The sequence below is a fragment of the Rattus norvegicus genome, chromosome 14 (assembly GCF_021556685.1).
Source record: "Rattus norvegicus strain SHRSP/BbbUtx chromosome 14, alternate assembly SHRSP_T2T, whole genome shotgun sequence".
Lineage (NCBI taxonomy): Eukaryota > Metazoa > Chordata > Mammalia > Rodentia > Muridae > Rattus > Rattus norvegicus.
Window position 1 is genome coordinate 15630354 of NC_141547.1, and position 7539 is coordinate 15637892.

Below are 7539 nucleotides of genomic sequence, written 5' to 3' on the forward strand. Positions count from 1 at the left end.
GAAGCAAGAGGTTGCACCAGGAATGTTGGTGAGGGTAAGACAGATGTCTCATCTAGAGCAGAGCTCAGTGTTAGTTATGGCATCTGTAGGCTAACTGTAGACAAAGATGTCTGAATGCAGACTATGCTGCTGAGAGAACAGAATCAATGACTTCTACCCCCAGGCGTTTCTGCTACATAGGACAGTGACATGGAATGACAGTGATTGCAAATATTGAGGGGTTATTTGTAAAATGATGAACGATGGAAGTTTGTCTGCCCATAGCTTACATTACAGACAGATCCAGGAAGTCTGCACAGGTTAGAGAGGCATTTCTTTTGGACCCAGCCAGTATTTGTGGCTCCCCATCACTAAGTGCCCTCTGCTTCCTGTGACAATCATTTTTTCTGACAGAGCTGAAAGTGTTAGACTGCTAGACAGAAGGCACTTCAGATGAGGAATCGTGAGATGATGCCAAGCTGCTTCTCTTTGGAAGGTACTGGCTTCCGGTGTAGGGCTAAGGACATCAGTGTCACAACTGTCAAACCTCAGCTATCCTGAAGGGCAGTGTCCATGATTCTCAGAGTTTACTGGTTTGGTTGTTTTGGTTTGGTTTGGTTTTTGAGACACGGTTTCTCTGTGTAGCCCTGGGTGTCCTAGAACTTGCTCTGTAGACCAGGCTGGCCTCGAACTCACAGAAGTCTGCCTGCCTCTGCCTTTTGAGTGCTGGGATTAAAGGCTTACATCACTGATTCCCCCCCCCCCAAGAAACCCTATACATTATCTGACTAGCTGCTTATAGAATTTCCTGAAAACTGAATTTCAGTGTATTTTTAAAAATGTAAAACCTGAGATGTCATGTACATATTGGAAGTGAAACGTTGCTTTAATATACAGGCCCAAGTTTCCCTCTCTTAACACAGAAGCAATAAACAGTGTTTCCCTTTAAAAAAAATAATTGATATTTTTGAAACAGGACATTTTTTTATGCCCTGACTGTTCTGGAACTCACTATGTAAACTAGGCTGTCCTTGAACTCTCAGAGATCTGCCTGCCTCTGTGTCATGAGTGCTGGGATCTGCGAGCCACCATGTTTGGCTGATGTTTCCCTTCTAGAAGAGACAATTTGTTAAATTTTCACCTTTCCTGCTAGTCAAAGTAGAAATATTAGAGACTCCAAGTCACCAAAATGTGAAACTAAATTGAGACTATCTGACCTTTAGTGATGACAGATATCTTTAGACCGTATCAATATTTAAGTAGGTGGTTGGCATATCTCAGTCTTCGTGCCTCGTGACAGGGTCTCGCTCTGTAGCTCACTGTGTAGGATAGGTTGACCTTGAGTCTATGGTGAGCCTGACTCAGCCTCCCAAGTGCTGAGATTACAGGCATGCACTACGCCTGCCCGTCTCTGTGCAACTACTTATCCACACTAATACATCGAGGATTAATCATTTCCAGGATGTAGCCATCTCTGCGGAGATCTTTAAACACAGAAGTTGTGGTAGTTAATGATGCACATAGACCGAATCGCACATAGAGAAGGAGAACAAAACCAGATTAACCCTTTATTAGTGCCATGGTTCTTAATTGCAGTGGTTCATTTAGTATTTTCTTTCTAAAAGGTCTGCAGCGAACCCACAAGGCACAGTCAGAATTATAGGTTGATTAACAATAAATGTATCCATTCGGCGTGTGGCTGAAAAGCTGTTCTCTGTGTTCACTCTTTTGAGGGCATTATCCTGGACAGGCCCCAAAGGCTGTGGTCACACCACAGGGTAGCAGGGGACTGGGAGAGCACAGGGTGGGGGATGGGCATTTCCACATAGGCTCTAGGCTCGGAAGCTTTACATCCTTGTGTTCTACAAAGATCACTAATGGTCAAATGGGACAAGCACTACACAACTAACCCCTATTGGGGTTTTTGCTTAAGGGGGATAATTTTTTAACTTGTTGTTTGCCGTGTGAATTCTTCGAAAGGCCCTCTGAGCGTTCATTGTTACTGGTGTGAATCGCTTGTGCCTGGCTTTAAAAAGGCTGACCAGAATGTTCTTCGTGTAGCTTACAGCGTTGGTTCGTTTGCTGTGCTTCCTGACCTGGTTTTATTTCTACCCATAATACAATGAACTGTTTCACTAATTAAAGAACGTTTCTATAAAGTTTCACTGTGAACTGTCTCTCATTTGAGAAATCTGCCTCGCTGACACGGCCCTAAGTCACACTCTTCGGGCCCCATGATATTTCTGCTCAGCTGTAAAGACAGGCCAACCCAAGCAGGTCCCCCACTGGGTTTCCTCAGAGACTTGGAAACCTTTGATAGTAGAAGGAGCATTAATAACGAACACCAAAGCAACCCTAAACTAAGGGGACAGCTGTTCTCTGATTATCTGCTCAGCCTCAGGGACAGAGCAGGCTCCTTGGACTAGAACTGGTCTCTAAGAGGAGTTAAGAGGATCTCTCCTCCTCTTCCCCTCCTCTCTTTCACCCCCTCCTCCCTTTCTCTCCCTCCTCCCTCTCTTTCCCTCCTCCCTTTGTCCCTCTCTGCCTCCTTCTCCAACTGAGAAGTGCTCTCCACAAGACTTCTTTCACTCCCTGTCTTTCCAGCTAGCCTCTCAGTGCCCCCCCCCCCCCCCCCCGAGTCCTATCAGATCTCTCCACTGACATCTTTACCTTGGGCAGCCTCTAACCACATCAGCTGAAATGTCAGTCCACCAAGACAGGGTGCTAGAAGATCAGACACTACTGGGGGCCAGGGGCTTTTGATCCTGGGGACATTCAGATTGAAGCTATTAGTCCTAAAATTCCAATTACCTTTAAAATTCCCCAGACCTTACTCCTGAAATCAGAGTAGATAGAGCAAGAGCCGTCACAAGGTTTCCTGTCAGTATTACGGATGCTCTTATGTGTGAAGGGACTTGGGCCCTAGTGTATGTCCTTTCTGGGAACCCCAAACCCAATCTCAGCTGCTTGTGTCACAAGGGGAGCTCTCATGCTGACTCCTTCTGACCCAAAGCTATACAGAGACACATTAGCCTGTGTACCATACCCATCCCAAATGTTTCAAATCTGGGGTTATAAGAATCCAGAAAATATATTCAAAAGACCAATAGGACATGAAAACACATGCCTAGGAACAGTATTTAATGTATAATCTAGAAGAAGAGCCACAAAATACAGAGGATAGAAACATGCACATAGATTTATCAGAAGATAAAAGTCTCATTTCTCCCCAGCTCCGAAAAAAAAAAAAGAAAAAAAAAGTCTCATTTCTAGTCATGACTTTGTTCCTTCGCAGACCAGCGATAAAAAAGATTTTAAACACCTTTCAGGTATACTGTACGCACAGTAAACGACTCATTTGGCGTGTACAGTGCAATGATTAGTAAACCGAATTGTACATTTTCACCATCTCGGTGAAATCTATGCTAGCTTATAGACATGCCCCCTTCCCACCATTAGCCCTGGTAACAACTCCTGATCACACATTCTGTGTGAGGGGCTTGCCTTTCTCAGACGATTCCTATAAACACAATCGTACCGTGTGTGATACCACACTGGGCCGATTCTGTGTTGTACCCATATGCTCCTAACAATGTGTTTGTGTGAATAGTACCTACTTGATGCCACACGCTATACACATAAAAGAGGAATGTGGAGATGACAGTCCAGTGGGGAAAGGAGCGACTGCGTGGTCATACAGGTACGGGGGAAATTAGCCATCGCTTACGATGAGGAGGCACAGCTCTGAGGCTGTGACTGGGAGTTGGCCTTGGGACAGAGGGAGTAGGATGAGTCAGAAGCAGGAGAGAACAGGTTTACTACATGAGGGGGTTTGAATGAAAATGACCTCACAGGCTCATATGTTTGGATGTTTGGTTCCGTTAGTGGACTGTTTAAGAAGAACTGGGGGGTGCGGCCTTGTTGGAATAGGTATGTTAGAGGGGGTAGGTTGTGAGGGTTCAAGAGCCCACACCAGGCCCAGCCTGTCTCTTTCTCCCTGAGCTCTGTCTCTACCCCTCCCCCACTGCTTGCTGCCTAGGGATCAGAAGCAAACTGCCTGCCTGCCACAGTCATAATAGACTAACCCTCAGAAACAGTGAGGGCTTCTTTATTAAATGCTTTCTTATGTAAGCTGCTTTGGTCAGGGTGTTTTGTTTTATATCAAAATCAGTCGGAATTATTGGAGGTCTTTCAGTAGACATGTCTGGGTGGACAGCATGCTTGTTAGGAAGACCCTTGCTGAGCTGGAGAGATGGCTCCGTGGTTAAGAGCACCGACTGCTTTCCCAAGTTTTTACTCGGTGAGTTCTTAACATTCATATGCCAACTCTTCTAGGGAGTTTTTCATTTCCCACAACATATTTAAACTTACAGCACTTTTTCTAAAAACAGAGAAACAGTGGCGTAGTAGGCACTGGGCATCTTTAACACACAGGGAGTAGACAGCGGCCCACCATTCACCCATCTCCTATCTATTATCTCCGAAATTTGTTCTCCTAACATCACTTACGGGAGTGACAGTCAAGCCTTTGTCATCTCTTCGTGATGGAATTCTTCAATACCCTTGAAAGCTCTGCTTCCCACAGATACACAGGTCCCTTTCAATTTCCCCATGGTAATCAGAGGGACCCCATGGACATTTATTTATGCAGGTGTTGGGGGGTGGCACAGTGGGGAACAGGCCTGGAACAAGAGTGGGGTCCAAACCCTAGAAATCTTGTTCTGAGGTTGGCAGGACCAGGATCACTCTCTCCACCCCTGCCCCTGGCCTGTGTGTCCCAGTGTATATACACCTGTGCTCCCTCCTCTGCCCCACTCACTGGTGGCCAGGTTAGACTTCCACTCCCCTTAGAAGGTCATGTCCACCAGCACCTGGAATTCCTCCTTATGCAAATGAGGCATCTCCAGGTCCCTGGCCCCCTCCCCACAATGATGTGCACTCACCATGATTAGCCCCTACTCACCCATCAAAGGTTAAATACCCTTTGTTCCCCCCTCTCCCCACTAAACTTCCTGTCTCACAGAAGCTGTCTCCTGAGAATCCGTTCCCATGCTCATGTGCTGCTTGAGGTCTCCATGCCTTGGTTGTTCCTGCCCGACCACCCCACTCGCCGCCAACCCCCCACAGAATCCACCAGTTGTTATTGTGGGTCCTTCACACTGCCTCAGGCTGAGGCAGGAAAACAGAGCCTGACCGACAGGATTCCCTGGAGAGGTGGCTCAGAAATTAAGAATAAGGACTTGCACAGGACCCAAGTTCCGTTCCCATCACCCACACCATGGGACTCACAACGTCCTGTAGCAGCTTCAATGATCCAATACCCAGTTCTTTGGATTCTGAGACCATCCCCACTCACACCAGCACATACCCGCACATGGGCGCATGTGAGGACAAAATGAATCTAAGTATCTTAAAATCATCTTGGGGGGCTGAGAGAGTTTTGTAAGAAAGAATGCTTGCTGCACAAGCCTAAGAGGCTAGGTTCAGCCATGCATGTCTAACAGCAGCACTGGCTGGCACACCGGCTGGAAAATCCCTGAGATCTACTGATGGTAAAGCCACAGCTCTGGGTTCAGTGGGAGCTGCTGTATCAAAGGACTGAGGTGTGCGGCCTCCACACACATGCACGAGCATACACACCTGTACACAAAGGTACACGCATGCACACGACACATTCGCACGCACAATTTTTTGAGATGCCTCCACTGTGTATCCTAGGCTGGCCTCCCACTTACTCCTGCTCATGCCTCCTGGAAGCTGAGATTACGGGACATGCCCAAACGTGCACGCTTGCTTTGAACAACTGAACTCTGACCAGGACATTCTTTGGTCTACAACTTCTTCAAAGATTTTCTTATTGCTATCAAGAATGTATGAAATCCAAAAAGTAATGGTAATTTTTTTTAAATGGGGCTGAAGAGACAGCTCAGTCAGTACAGAGCTTGCTGTGCAAGTTTGAGGATATGAGTTTAATCGTCATCCATATTTAAAATCAAACAAACACTGGGCACATGGCATTCACCTGTAACCATTAACACTGGGCAGGCAGAATCAGGAGTCCCCTGGGGCTTGCTGGCTGGCTAGTCTTGCCAAATTGATGAGCTCTAGATTTAGTGAGAGACCTTGTATTGAAAAATAAGAGTAAACTAGGAGGGCACCCATGTCAATCTCTGGCCTCCAGGCCCATGTGCACATACATGCATGTGTGCCCTCTCATGTGCCCGCGCTCGCTCTCTCTCTCTCTCTCTCTCTCACACACACACACACACACACACACACACACACACACACACACACAGGCACAAAGGATCCTGAGAAAACTAACACCATATCTACCACATGACCCAGCTAGGTCTATAAGGACTCCAAGTTAGCCTATCACAGAGACAGATGTACATCAATGTCTACTGAAGCACCAGTCACCATCACCAGCAAACCTAGCTGCCTAGCAACAGAGGGATGGATCAGAAAAGGTGGTATATATACTCAAAAGAATTTTCAACCCTAAGAATCAAGTTATGTCATTTGCACAGAATGAATATGACTGGGGATAAGTGAATTAAGCCAGTCACAGAAGGAAAAAACTTTTCATTTATGACTCCTAGGTTTAATTAAATACATAAACTCATATGTATGGCATGGTAAATGAAATAAAACTGCTAGGGAACTAATGGGAGGGAGGGGGAGAAGAAAGAAAATTTAGGAATGGGGATATATGTTCAAAATACAACATATACTTGTATCAAAATGTTCTAATGTAACACAGTGCCATGTACAATAAATATTTTTAAAATAATTTGGGCGAAGTAGAGAAAAACCTTGTGTGAAGGTAGACTCCAGGATGTACCAGCGATATGACTTTGGGGGTGGCTGCTTAGCAACTCTCTTGTCTGTCCAAATTAGTCAAGGACAGAATCTTCTCTGTGGGATTGAGTGTTAAATGTTCCCCAGAAGTGGGATACAGGGTACAGATTTTACCAGTGAGAGGGCTCCTTTGCTTCATTCGGTTCAGCCACCCCCTCGCCCCTTTCTCGTTCAATAAGAATAGTGGTAAACTGAAACACAGCTGGGGATTAAGAGAATTATGCAAAAACGATTACTAGAGTGCATGCCACATAGTTAACACACGTGTTACCACCACTGCCATTATCTTTCCATCACTCTTGAATGCCTCTTTCCCAACTGCTTCATCTACTCAAACCTCATTTCCTCCGGGAAGGACCGCTCCTCAGTGGTAAGGGCAGCAGCACCTTCACGCGGTCTCCGCACCCTGTCACTTCTCTAAAGTGGCATCAGAGAGCCGGCAGACAACACCCCACGTCCAACTTGCCCTCATCTCCCCTTTCCTGTGACGTCCCACACCACGTGAAGCCACAACACACCCCCGGAAATGATCGGGTGGAGGCGTTCCCGTTCTACCCTCCACCCACTCCATCATCGCTTGGTTCCTCCCTCCTCCGCTTAGGCCAGGAAGGAGGCGGAACTAAAGGTACGGGCCCGACGTTTCCCAGCCGGAGGAAAGAGCGGAGAGCACTGGGCGTCGCGCCACCGGAGCCGGGG